The sequence below is a fragment of the Peromyscus eremicus genome, chromosome 3 (assembly GCF_949786415.1).
Source record: "Peromyscus eremicus chromosome 3, PerEre_H2_v1, whole genome shotgun sequence".
Lineage (NCBI taxonomy): Eukaryota > Metazoa > Chordata > Mammalia > Rodentia > Cricetidae > Peromyscus > Peromyscus eremicus.
In genome coordinates this window covers 143,572,392-143,586,791 of record NC_081418.1, presented here as the reverse complement: position 1 = coordinate 143,586,791, position 14,400 = coordinate 143,572,392, and positions in this window count along the sequence as shown.

Genomic DNA, 14,400 nt, shown 5'->3' with positions numbered 1-14,400 from the left:
ACTCCATGCCTCATGGCTTCAAGAAGTAAGTTCTGGGGCTGAGCACACAGCTTTGTGGGTAAGGGCCCTTGCTGGGCAAGCATGAAGACCACAGGACACATCCCAGCACCCGCATAAATGTAGGGGGGTCTGTTTTGCACATGTAATCCCAGTGCTCAAGAAGAAAAAAGTCTCTGGAGCAATCTACATAGACAGAACAGCTGAATCCTTGCATCTGGGCTCAGTGAGACATTCTGTATCACTATAAAATATAGACAGCTACTGAGGGAGACATTCAAGGTCAACTTCTGGCCTACATATACATACATGTGCATATGTGTGTACATGCACATGCACACACATGCTTGTGCCAACATACATGCAAACATGCACGCACGCACACACATACATACACACACACACACACACACACACACACACACACACACACACACAAAATAGGAATAATAGTAAAAATAATAAGAAAAGAAGCAAGCCCCAAGGGGAAGCAGGCCTCGGGACAGTTCTTTGGTGAGGAGCATTTGCTTCTGGGTTGGGGAAGATTGTGTCCCGGCTCGACTCAAGGCCTAATTTCTCTGCAGAGCCAATCTCCATAAAATGCCAAGCCTGAGCAAAGGGTGAAAGCATTTAGGAACGTGCTCCCTCATAACGGCCTCCTGGCACACATGATTCAAATATATGGCTCAAGAAATGGAAAATGAACAGATTGTCACCCTTTGGCGGTCTTTGTCAAATGGTCAAATCTATAAAATACTGGAAATGTTTATTGAATTTTTGTCTAATTTTAGAAGTGATATGTGTACATCTTTCAAAAATTAGAACCTATAAAGAGGGTGGTAAAAGTGGCCAATAAATAATCGGTAATAGTCTGGTGTGTCTCCTTCCAATCTCTCTGTATGTAAATAAGGTCATGGGATCACATTACAGGAATCCAATTTCACATCTTATCTTTTGTACTTTGTGCTACGCTGTGGGCATTTCCTAAGGTCATTAAGCGTTCTTCAGAAACATGATTTATATTTGTTTCATAAAATTCCCTCATATGCACGTAATATAATTTATTTAACCTTCACATATCTGGAGACATTTATGTAAGCTGTTTCCTATTTTCCCTTATAAATCATAATGTGCTTGGGATTTTTGTGTAAATTTATGATCATTTTATTAGGGTAGGTTCCTAGAAGTGAAATTACTAGGTCAATTTGGCAGGCTTTCAGTAGCAAATACCAGAAAATTTAACTCAAACAAGTATGGCTACCAGCCACAGTTAGGGCTGTGATATGCTAGTCATATCCAGTGGGAGGGGGCACATTTTGGTTTCCTAATTCCAAGGAAATACTTTAGTATTCACTGGGATTAGAATACAGATTTCCTTCCACCTAGACACAAAACAAACACTGTGGGAAGAGGCTTCAAACGTTTTCATGGTTTTAAGGCAATCAGGGCCATTCTGGAACGCTGAGTCAACTTGCCCAATTCCAGTGATCTGTATGAGAAACATGGATATCCTTTAAAAAAAATGAATAGTATCATGAAGGATAAAAATCAGAAATGAAGACTGAGTTAAGGTCAATAAATACTTTCTAAATAAATGAACTTTTTAAGGGCTTGACACAAACCCTCAAATCCCTTCCCATGAGGGTTGTAGTAATGTCAGCTTAGCAATGTGTGAGACCATCAAACTGTTCCTTCACCAGCATTTGTGATTTCATTTCAAGACTTATTTGCCTTTCTTACCCAATTTCCATATTGTTTCTCTTTTTTCTGCACGTTTGTGTGTACAGATTACGATGGTGATGATGGTGTGTTTGTGTGCATGCATGTGCATGCCACCGTGCAGATGTGACAGAGAATAACCTCAGGGGTCAGTCAGCCCTTCACGTTCCCTTATCTGAGAAGGGTCTTTTGTTCACTGCTGTGCACACAGGCTAGTTGGTGGGTGAACTTTCTGGGCTCTGACGTCTTTGTCCCTCATCTCTGTGGGAGTGCTGGGATTATAGATTCCCACTACAACATCCAGCTTCCTGTAATTTTGAGGATATGAACTCAGGTCCCCATACTCAGGTCCCCATACTTGTTCAGCCATCTCCCAGCCCCCAATTTCAATTTGATGGGCTCACATAACTACTACATCCTGATTTAAATTTCTATTCCCTTGGTTATTGCTGTATGTTCATTACCATTTAGGATTTCTGTACTTTGAATGCTAAACATGGATTAGGAATATCCCCAAGTATCCCAAAGCTCAGGTTGATCTCCTCTGCCCTGACCATTGAGAAACAGCGTTTAGTATTTGGGGTTCCATCTGTGAAGGGTCTAGATTTTCAATGTACTCCACAACTGAGTGTCTCTTCAATGAGGGCCCTTCAGTTCTCTTGTGTCTCTAGAAAAATGATTCTCCCCTAGGCCCAGCCCTACTCAGAATGTGCCCTCAGACCCTCATTAGGATTTTGGATGCAATTTGGGGTTCCAAGTAGGAGAAATGTGGAATGTCTAGCTAAACATTAGCCCCAAATTTCTAACCATAGTACTGTGCACTGCTTAGCTAGAAAAGCAGAGCTCTTACCCTGGAGCTCTGAGAATCTCAACTGCACTCTTTCTTGGAGACTGAAAGCGCCATCCCGGAATCCCCGCAGAGCGTCTCATTGCAGCTTACACGACTGGACCAGCGCTAACGATGGCATTCGACAGTCCACAGGGCCAGCTCTCCATCCAAGTCAGTCCTTCTCAGACTGGCCCTCCAAGTGTCGCCTTGGAGCCCAGCGCTGGCATTCACTCTGCTTTATTGCCGTGGCTGACCTGACGCTACTGGAGACACAGCAGTCTCTTCCTCCACCCTAAACCACTGGTCTCTTCCAGAAGTTTCTACCCTTTAGCTTCCTCCTTCCTGGAGGTTGGCATTAAGAAAGAGGTTTTTTGTTTTGTTTTGTTTTGTTTTTTAAATGTCATTAAAAGATAGAAAGGAGGCCGGGAAGATGGTTCAGTGAATGAGAGCATTTGCTGAGCAAGGAGAGGGACTGAGCCCCAATCCTAGTACCCCCACCAAATAATGGACATGTTTGCAACCCCAGCACTGTGAGAGACAGAGACCCAGAGACCAGGGGATCCCTAGTCTTGCTGTCCACACTTTCTAAATGAAATGGTAAGTCTTAAGTTCAGTGAGTGACACTATCTAAAAGTAATAAGACAGAGTAATATAACAAGATACCCAATACCCTCCTCTACCCTCCATGTTCAGTCATAGGCGTGCTCTTGCACATATACATGTGAACACACTGTGCATATAACAGAGAGAGAGGGAGGGAGAGAGAGAGGGGCGAGAGAGAAGAAACAGCTTCGACATTAACTTTTACCTTTTAAAAAGTCTCTAGCAGTACTATCAGGAAAGAAAATACCACCACATTGGTTCTAGTATTAACTCCTTATTGAATTCAGACCCACATTGTCTAGGCTTTAAAGTAGGAAAGGGGACTGCATAGCATCTTCTCTAGGTAAGCCCCAAGGATACCAGTTCAATGTGCTGAATCCTGGGGTAGCTCCTTAATGGGAAGCAGAACTTCGGAACTTCCTTAGAAGAATGGGGATGGATATTTTTGGAAATATCTGCATGGCACACAGAGATATCACTCTAGCAAAAACTGCATCTTTTGAATCTAGAGTCCAGAAAACATTTTCTGGTTGAGAAACTTAGATGTGAAACTCAACATTAAAGAAATAAGTGGAAGAATTCAGGGAAAAAATGACAAAGATAAAGGACATCTAGAGGGCAGACAGGAGAAGAGAACAGGGAATGGAAAAAGAGCAGACCAAGGGATGAGGACAAAACTCAGCCAAGGGTGGAGGCCACTGCCGAGGAAAGAGGAAGCCATGACAGGTAGAACAAGAGCAAAGTGACCTATAGTCTCCTAATATGACAGAGACACAAACTCGTCACAGCAGCCTCCCACCTGCATCTGGATGAAGGAAGGGGACCTCCTTAACCGTGGCTCCAACTTTTCCTTCCTCTTCTCCCACAGAGCCAACTAATGAGGCAAAAACAATTGTCCAGCTCAGCATCCAAGTGTAATAGAAAAGAATGAAAGGTATTACAAAGGAAAACTTTGATTTTCCGTTCTGTACTCAGAGCCCCCAACACATGACCCTTTTATTTCTATTTAGGGGACAGGATGCCAAAGTAGACTCAGGCTGGTCTCCAGGACTGGCCATGCCCAGGCACACTAAGAAGACTCACAGAGTCAGGGAAATAATTCCAGTCCCTGGAAGGGACAGGAAATAAAAGTTGTGATGAGGAAGTCCTGGCTGGGCTGCCCTGGTTGTCTTCAAAAGGGAAAGTGTTAATTGTAGCAGTCACCCCTGCTAGGCTGCAGCAGTGTGAACATTACTGACATCCAGACCTGCTGAGAGGCTGGTCTCAGGGCCCCAGTCTCCCAAAAAGAGAAACAAGGAAATCCACCCCCACCCCAAACTCAGCTTATAGCCTTCTCCTCTGGGGACTTTGCAGAACCTACTGAGGCAGCCTAGTGGGCTGTGCTGGGAATGAAACACAAAGCACATTGCCCCAACCAAGCTTGGGGGAGACCCCTGGGAGTGGACTGCTATGGAGATCCTCTGGGCTTGCAGCTACCTGACACTAACGTGACTGCAAAGCCAAGCTGTGAAAAGGGTTCTTCAAGCTTCCTGGGAAGTCTGCTCTTTCAGGGAGGGAGCTTCTTATGGCCCTTGTTGCTCCCTCTTATTTCAGTGAGTCACGGTCCTAAGGGTTCATCTTTAAACATCAAATTTAATCACAAAGCATTAGTAGATGGAGTATTTAAACCACCACCTAGCCTGTAAACTAGATAGTTACAGGATTGTCTCTTGCCTTCATTGTCATGGTAACCAGCCTGCAGCTTGAGAGTCATCCTGGCGAAGTTCCCAAGCATCTGGTGGGCAGAGGACGTTTCAATCTGTGTGTAACTGGTTTACGGAGCACTCTGAACTCAGCAGGGTGTATGCATAAAATAATTGTATTTTTTCCAGTCTCTGCATCTATCTTCGCTCTGTAGAGCCTCCCTTTCCTAATACACAGCACAATCCCTTAATAATAACCTGGGCAGGTCCCATAGCTTGCTGGTCATGTTTGCCTCTTAAAGTACAGCTCAGGATAAGTCAATCTTCAGTAGACTTTAATTGCATTCTCCCTGCTCCCTCCCTGCTATACAGCTGTGAGCTTTATGTCAGCCTCCTAGGGCTGCTACAACAATGCTCAACAATACAGTCACTTGGGACAACAGAAATGTGTTGTCTCAGAGTTCTGCAGCCTCAAAGTGAAAAATCAAGGCATGGGCAGAGCTATGATTCTTCATGAAGTCCTAGGGAAGGATACCTCTTGCCCCTTCCAACTTCTGTTGACCTGGAAATACCTTGGCTTATGAAAGCATAGCTCCAGTCTTCAGTTGGTGTTCTTGACCTTTCCTCTGGTGTCTATTGTCCAAGATTCCTCTTTTACAGCATGAGGCTGTGGTCCCACTAAATGAGAAATCACTTCAAAATTACCTCAATTTTGACATCATTGTTTCTGCAAGATTCTGTTTTAGAACACAATGCCCTTCCAAGATGCTGAGACCACACTGTTAACACATCTTTTGAGAGGTCACACTTCAGGCCCTCTAAAGCTAGGGTTAGGAAGTGAGTCTGGGTTCTGGGCAATCTCCTGTGCCCTAGTCCTGGATCCTTTGGGATAATGATGTGAGGAGAACAAAGGCTAGAGAGATGGCTGGCCACTTTGTGGTACTTATTCAGCTTATACAGACTGGTCATGGAAGCCTCCATACCCTCTGTTCTCCCAGTTTCTCCTTGGGACACATGGATAAGTTCTTTTGTCCCATGAGTTTCTCCGCAGCAAAACCCTGGGTGTGAATGCTTGGTTTTCCCAGCTCAACCCTCCAGTCCTCAGAATGGAAGCCAACAATACCCAAGCCCCCAGTCTCTTACTTCCGATGTCGGATACTTTAGAGGCCTTGTCTCCCAGGCACTAATTCCAAAGTAACAGCAAACTTGGAACTTACCCCAGTGTGTGTGTGTGTGTGTGTGTGTGTATGTGTGTGTGTGTGTGTGTGTGTGTGTGTGTGTGTGTGTGTGTGTGATAACTGAGGTTACACAGATAAGCCAACAACAAGCAGATTTAATATCTTGACCAAGATAGGAAGCTCAATAAGTTTATATCAACTCAGAATTATTGTCAATATCTACGGAACAAACTGTCCCCGACTTCATTTCTCTAAGGCTAGTGATAGGTTTTAGTTATTTGGTGTAATGTAGTAGTCCTGGGGATCAAACTCTGGATCTTGCATGCACTAGTCAAGTGATCACAACCCAAGCATCCCAGCTATTGAAACAGAGTAACCTAGGCTGGTCTTGAACTCACAACCTACCACCTGTGCCTCTTAAATGCTGATATTACAAGCATGCACCATCACATCTGGCTTAATGATTGGTTTTGAACATCATTTTCATAAATGAAGAGCTACTCCAGGAGACGGATGAAGGAAGAATGGTCACATTTTCTGATTACAGGTGAACACGAGTGAAGAGATAGTACATAACAATCATACTACCTTTTGATAGCATCCTAAATGACAAACCCTTTGATGAATGCTTTTATACACACAGTTTAACTTTTTTCTGACCTGTGGGATGAGAACTACTGCCTTGTCTTATAGGAAACTGCGTAGAGTACTTAAAGTCCAGGCTCAAGATTAAGCGGCCAGCATCATCCCTGGAGCTCACAGGACTTTTGGTTCATCTTCTTCTCCATATCCTGCTGGCCTAGGGGAATCTCCTGGATCACTCCTCAAAATCCATCCCCTGCACCACCCATATGACTGCACCATGAGTACACAGAGCATTCAAGGCAACCATTGGTGTCCTTACATTGGCCTTCATCTCTCTGCTGCTGGCCTCTGAGCATTTAGCAAGCTTGCATTCACCTGTACTGAACTGAGCTGTGGTTCTGCTAATGAATGCTGAGCTCTAAGTGGGATTCATCAACATTTCAGGTTTAAATAAGGATGCAGGGGACAGGGAATAAAAATAGGCCCATATCAGGATGAAGAGAAATGTTCTTAATAGAACAAAGAGGGGTGGGGGGAGCTATCACATTAATTCTTTTTACTTCTTACAGGTCAATTTGAGCTACTCGGGCTAAGAAGAAAATCTATGAAATATGACAAAATTCATGTGCAATTAGAACTATCTCTGGCAGTATTTTTGTTGTGTTCAAAGCAACTCTGAATATAAAATTGAGGGAGGAAAATGAGAAGAAAAGGGAGCAGGAAGCCGACAGACAGGAAGAGGGAAAAATAACGTCCAGATTGTAGTGAAGCAGGACAGGGGAGAGAGACCATGTGTTAAGGTTCCTCTGGCGTTTTTCAGCAGAGCATTACCCATCAAGCGAAGACAACCATTGTCAAAGGCTCCAGTGGTGCTTATAGTAAATGTCTGACCATAGTACGAGGTTATTTATAAACGGATGAAAGCACATAGTAGCGCACAAGGCTAGAGAGAAATACAGTGAACTCACGTCTTTTTTTTCTTTGCTGGTGTCATTGGGTGAAACAGATATCCCGCAACTCAAAACAAGCAATGATGCTGAGTCCTGTCGTGAGCAAGCAAAAGGAGGCAAGTGTCTCCTGAGAGTGGAAAGACAGTAGCCATGGTTACAAGAAACACACACACGCACACGCACACATACTTCTCAGATACATCAGTTGCTCGTTGCTCTGACACCTTGGTCCCAGGCATTCTCAACTTAATGATCACTGAACATGCATGGCATCATTTTCTAAGGGGATGTAGAATGCTCAATGGACTGGACTTGTGCCTTCAGAGTGGTCAGTGGGTGGTTAGTATCAAAACTCCCAGAAATAGAAGATTTGCTCACATACAGGCATTAAAGAGAGACATTGGCTGTAAAGCCAATGCATCCGGGGTGGGGGAGAGAAAAGGTCTAAAACCTCAAGTAAGGATTGCTTTCCTCTCTCAAGCACTTCCAGATCTCTGCATTCTCATCTTTTTGGCAATCATAGTCCAGTACCTGTCAGTTTTGCTGCCCGTAAATGTTTTCTTACATCCAATCTCAGTCGCTCTTAGCAGTGTTCAGATATGTGGCCTAATGGGCATTCACAGAGAGGAAAGCTGTTTCAAAAGCCACCCCTTTGATTTTCCAATCTCTTAATTCTCTTTCTGAGCAGATGCTGGAAAGTCCTTCCCAGGTCACTGAGACTCCACTGTCCTAAGGCTTCCCTCCATCAGTTCGTTTGTAGATTTAAAAAAAAAAAAATATGAAATACTGAAACGTACTTTGGATCTTGTTCTTTGCCCTCTGGAGAGAAGCTTCCAACCAATGCTCCACCCAGCATTAAATAACAACACTATAGAACCATCGAGTCACAAAAACCCTGGGGTTCACTTACCACACCAGCATTTTTCAACCTTACACACTAGAGCTAATGACATTGATGTGAAACATAGGCATTGGGGGGCTAGGAGTTATGATGCCCAACTCCCAAGTAAAGTCGCCTTCCAGGTAAGATGCCCTGATCTCACACTCAGGCACCCTCCTGTAAATGCAAGTCAGTAAACCCTAAATAATTATTTGCCCATGGTGTTTTAAGTATGAAAAGGGCAAATCATCTATAAGCTTCTATACTTCTAAACTTTTTAGTAATAAAATAACAAACTTCTATACATTATTTATAATAATGCTTCTCTTGAAAAACACTACCATTTAAATCCCTTTAACTGACCTGATTTCCTACCAAGTTGGGGGGATTTGTATGATTTATGTCGTCTTTGATCAGAAAAATCGCAGGAGTAGAGAATTCACTGCCTGACCAGATGCTGATGCCCTTTCTTTTTAATTCTTGCTTCCTTTTATTGTATGTATGCAGATGGGTTTTTTTGTTGTTGTTGTTGTTGTTGTTGTTGTTTTGGTTTTTTGTTTTTTGGGGGTTTTTTTGCCTGCATGTATGCCTGCAATCATTTGTGTGTCCAGTGCGGGTACAGACCAGAAGAGGGTGTCAGAGTCCCTGGAACTGGAGCTACAGATAATTGTGAGCAGCCAAATGAGTGCTGGGAACTGAACCCAGGTCCTCTATAAGAACAGTCAGCTGCAGAGACATCTCTCCAGGCCTCCCAATGGCCCTCACTCAATCATTCCACCCTTGAACCCTGGAAAGCAGCCTGCAGCCCACTGTTGGACAAAGCCTGCCCTTTCTTTCCGGGACACACTGCCTCAACTCTGCCCTGACTGTTTATCCCACCCTAATTGATCCCTACCTTGGTTGTTGGACACTGTCCGATTCCAGCCTCTGTCTCTTCCCCTTCTCAGAGCATCCCTTCCTACCATCTGCCCCCTCTTTCTTCACCATCAATGCCCTCTGAGAGCCCCACTGTTTCCTCAAGCCCTGTGCACCTAAATCAGAGTTTCACTTTCCATTCCACATAGCTGAATCCGAGAAGACACTCTTAATCACTAAACTTCTATGTGTGACCATTTCTACAGCGGCTGGAAGATTCTGAGCACTCTAACATTGCCTGTGGAGTATGGTTATCCCACTTCAGACTAAGAACCTTGAAGCTGGAGTCCTATCTTAGTCTTTGTAGTTTCAACATGGAAGTTTACAGTTGTCCAAGAGCAGGCGCTCAATAAAACAGCATGCATGGACATGGGTATCGAGTGCACCGAATCCTAAGATACAGGCTTGAAACATCCAAGATACATGTTTGGCCCAGCTCTGAACATCACGTCCCTGTCTATACAAAGTCTCCAGCAGCCCTTGTGTGAAGGGTGATGTGTAGACTCAGTGGTTTGGCTTTGCCACCTTTGTAACACAGGTTGAATCTTTCTCCCCAGCACTGTTCTCAACAGTTCAGTTTTCTGTTTGCGTCTACTCTACTGGTTCTCCCTAGTGCATGCGTGCCCCTTCATCTCTCCTGCTCTGCCTCCATATCTCCACCTGTGCTATTTTCCTCTTTTCCTCTCAGATGCCATCTTCTGACCTCTTCTTCATCCTCTGAGCTAAGCTCACCCATCCTTCTCAGTTAAAACAGTCCTGTGTCTTCAGAGAAGCCTTCTCAAGCCACCTTGTGTGAACTCCTAAAGCTTGTCTGTGTTTTTCATCATATCATTAATCTTAATACCTCACGACACCTCCAACATTATTTCTCACATCATTTAATTCTCCACTCATTTATGCCATGTTTCTACAACTGATCATAAATTTGCCAAGGATAAATGTTCTGTCTTATAATTCTTTGTATCCCCCAAAGTAGTTAGTGCTGTATCTAACGTGCAGTAGGCACTTGGTATGTATGTTATTTATTCTCCCCCATCTTTTATAGCACAGTTAAAGTCTCCTTCATTCATATACCATCCCTTAAGGCTTCAGCATAAATGTACCTTTCCTATTTCCATGTTCAGTTGTAGTTAGTGTATGTCCTGCTCAATAAGCATATTATAGGCTATAATTTATGACTTTTGTGTAGAAAATGTCTTCATTCAACTGAATGTTCTCTTTCATAAGAATAGAGTGCCATGTTCTGGTTGGTTTTCATCAACTTGACACAATCTAGCGTTGTGTCGGAAGAGGGAACCTCAACTGAGGAAGAGGGAACCTCAACTGAAGAATTGCCTCTATTACTGGCCTCTAGATTGGGCTGTAGGCAAGACTATAGGGCCTTTCCTTGACCAATGATTGATGTAGAAAGATCCAGCTCACCATGAGCAGTGCCACCCCTAGGCAGGGGCCCCGGGTGGAATAAGAAAGCAAGCTGAGCAAACCATAGAGAAGAAGCCAGTAAGAATCACTCCTCAATGGTCTTCTTGCCACTGGGTTCCTACCCTAAGCCCCTGCTGTGGCTTCCCTCGATGGTGGACTGTTACCTGGAAGTGCAAGGTGATAAAACTCTTTGCTCTCTAAGTTGTTTTTGGTCATTGTTTTATCATAGAGAAGCAAATGAGGACATCCTGGCTAGGAACTTTTCTGGGACATGTTTCCAACACCATTTATCTAAAGTCGTATTCAAATTCCAGTGAGGTATAATCTAACAGGATAGGAACTAAACCAGACACCCCAATAAGGATTGAATTGGATATGAATATAAATGTCCTCACAGCTTGCTATATTTAATTGATAAGCAGGGATCTACAGCATAACATATAATTTGTGTGTCTGTGTTTCTACTGTGATGAAGACGTATCAAGTAACTTGCTGGGATGTACTTGACAAGCTAGAAACAGACCAGAAACACACACACACACACACACACACACACACACACACACACACACACACACACACATACATCAGTAAAATGCCCTGTGAGAGCTTCTCACTCAAGCTGTGGTTGGCTTAGAAAGCTTTTTTGCTGCTGAGAATTGCCACTTCGGCCACGTGTGTTCCAACAGAGGCTGCGATGACTAATATGAAATAATACCTCGTCCCCAACTCCTCCGCATTTTATCTGATAATAGACTTGTTTATTCATTGATTCATGACTCCAGACGCTGCTAGCACTGACTGTACGGAGGTGAAAGTGGTGGAAACAGCCTTTGTCCTGTAGAAACGGGAACAGTTAAACAACTGGTCACAAGAGAACAGTGACAAAATGTGAAAAACTAAACCTGTTTTGGTGGGGAGTTGCGTCTTAGCCTGTTCAGGTATCTGGGCACCTTGTTAGCAACAGGAACTTCATTTTTATGGTTTTAGAAGCTGGAAAGTCCAGAGTCCGGGAAGTCACTGTCCAATGAAGATTTCACTTGCTGGTTTGTGAGTGGAGCCTTCTTGCTTTGTGCTCCTGTTGTAGAAAAGACAAACAAGAGCCCCCCTTACATTTTACCTTTTGTAAGGGCACTAATCCTACTCACAGAGGCTCTGTCCTCCTGCCCTAATCACCTCCTGAAGCCCTGTGATTTAGCACAGTCACACTGGAGATTAAGGTTTAACAGATGAATTGGCAGGAGGTATGATGCAACACAAGCTTTCAGACCAAAGCAAGCAGAAAGGTACAGATTTCCAAGAAAGTGTGTATAAGCTTGGACTCGAAGGCTGAGAAGAAACAGTCAAAGGAAGTGCTGGGCAAGAGAACTGCTTGTACAAAGGCCCTGGGGTTGATTTGAAGGCAGCATATCTAGGATATAGTGAATGAAAGTGACTTTTGTAGAATGGACACTGAAGACATCAGAGATGCAATGGATGTTTAATCCTGGCTGGAAGCCAGACTCCCAAGCTATGCTCTGGGTTCCAGTTGGTAATATAGCAGTGAGACAGCAAAAAGACACTGGCCTGTATAACAGGAACAGAGTTTATGTCCTAGGTGTGCCACTAGACAGCTACCCATCTGTCTACTCATTCAGTTGAACCATTGCTTACCAGATGTCTTAGTTTTTCTATTGCTGTGAAGAGACTCCATGACCATAGCAACTCCTATAAAGGAAAACATTTAACTGAGTGGCTTCCAGTTTCAGAGGTTCAGTCCATTATCATCATGTGGTGGAATGCAGGCAGACAAGGTGCTGAAGATGAAACTGAGATTCCTGCATCTTGACATGCAGGCAACAGGAAGTGGTCTGAGTTACTGGGCAATATCTTGAGCGTTTATGTGAGACCGCAAAGCCCTCCTCTACAGTGGCACACTTCCTCCAACAAGATTACACTTACTCTAACAGGGCCATACCTCCTAATAGTGCCACTCCCTTTAGGGGCCATTTTCTTTCAAACCACCACAGTGGGCATCTGCTCTGTACTAAGGTATATTCTAGGTACAAGGGAAACAGGGAGAGAGATGAAGGGTAAAACTCCTGACCCTCAAGAGCACACATTCTAGTGGAAACTGCCCAATTATACAATCATTCTCTCCTCTCCTCATTTCTGTCATCTATCTGTCTATCTATCTATCTATCTATCTATCTATCTATCATCTATCATCTATCTATCTATCTATCATCTCTCAGAGGACAATAAAAATAGCTGGGTAACTTCAAGGAAGTATTCTTAGAGACGACAGAGAATTTATGTGTGTCTGAATGAAACGAAAGGGACCCTGTAAAGTAAAAGTTGCCAGGAAAGAGAATGAAGGGGAAACTGAGTCTATGTCTAACCAAGGATCCTTCTCTCACCCTCTCAGCGGATCCAAGAGTCAGATAGCATGCCCCATGGTTTCTGGTGTTAACTTACTAACTCCCTGGGACAGTCTTATGACACAGGCATGAGTTCCCTTCGGTGCAGTGTGCACAGCTTCTGATGTCATCTCCCTGGTGTGTGTGTGTGTGTGCAGTAGCTCCTGAGGTCACTTTAGATTAGTGGAGGAAATGGGGAAACTGATGCTTAGCTGCCAGGTGGGTGCAGGCCCTGGTAAGTGGCCTCCTTAGCCCTTTGTGTGCTAACACCAATGGTCTTTTACATGTGTCATGAGCAAGGCTGGGGTCCGTTCGAGGGTTCTTCAATAGGAGGAAAATCATGTCTAAGTGTTGAATTGCTCATGCTTTTCAGAGTGAGGCAGGGATGAGGTGAGGGCAGGGAATGTGGACTTGTTTCCTGAGTCCATAATGAGTTGGGGCTAAGCAATGAAGAGGTTAAAGTGGTTAAGCAGGAAGAAGGGAGATTCCAGAAGTATTTGATGGGGAAACTTCAGTCAGCACATGGCACTCTGGGCACGGACACAGGGCAAGAGGTGTCAGTGTATCAGGGACATGGGAAGTGTGTTCAAGAATACTTGGGCATCTTCACCATGGAGGTCTGTGACACAAGAGTCTCAGATTCTAAGACTTGTGTAATTTTGATCTGACTCTATGATCTGTGCGATATGGGTGGATTCCCTGGGAGAAAGGAATTCCCTGAGGTGCTTCTTCCTACCGGATGGGTTAGAAAAGTACCAGCCTGCCCAGACAAGTCAAACAGGAGGCATCTGCCCCCATGCTGGTGTGGAAGCTGTGGTTCTGAGCCCCGCCCCCATTCATCTGGGGACAAGCTGCTGTGATCATTCTATTTCCAAAGGAGAGTTGTTTCCTGCACTCCGGTGTGCTGTGTCCTTGGCAGCGACTTCCAGCACTCTGGCCTTGACTTGTTTTATGTTTTTCCCACCACCTTGACCACTAGAAACAACAGAAAGAGCATAGAGTAAACAAACAGCTTATGAGAAAATTTTTGGAGCTAAACTGAACCCCTGTGGTATATAGTAAAAAACATGGGATGCTTAGCTCTGTGATAAGTGACAGGGAAGTGAGCAATAGAGACTTCACTTATCTGTCAATTACATCATATGGAAGCAGTTGTCCCCTGTGACAAACAGGTCACAACGCTTGGGTCATGACCACTCTCCTACCAAAAAGGATGCCTTGCCAGAGGTAGCATTTTTAGT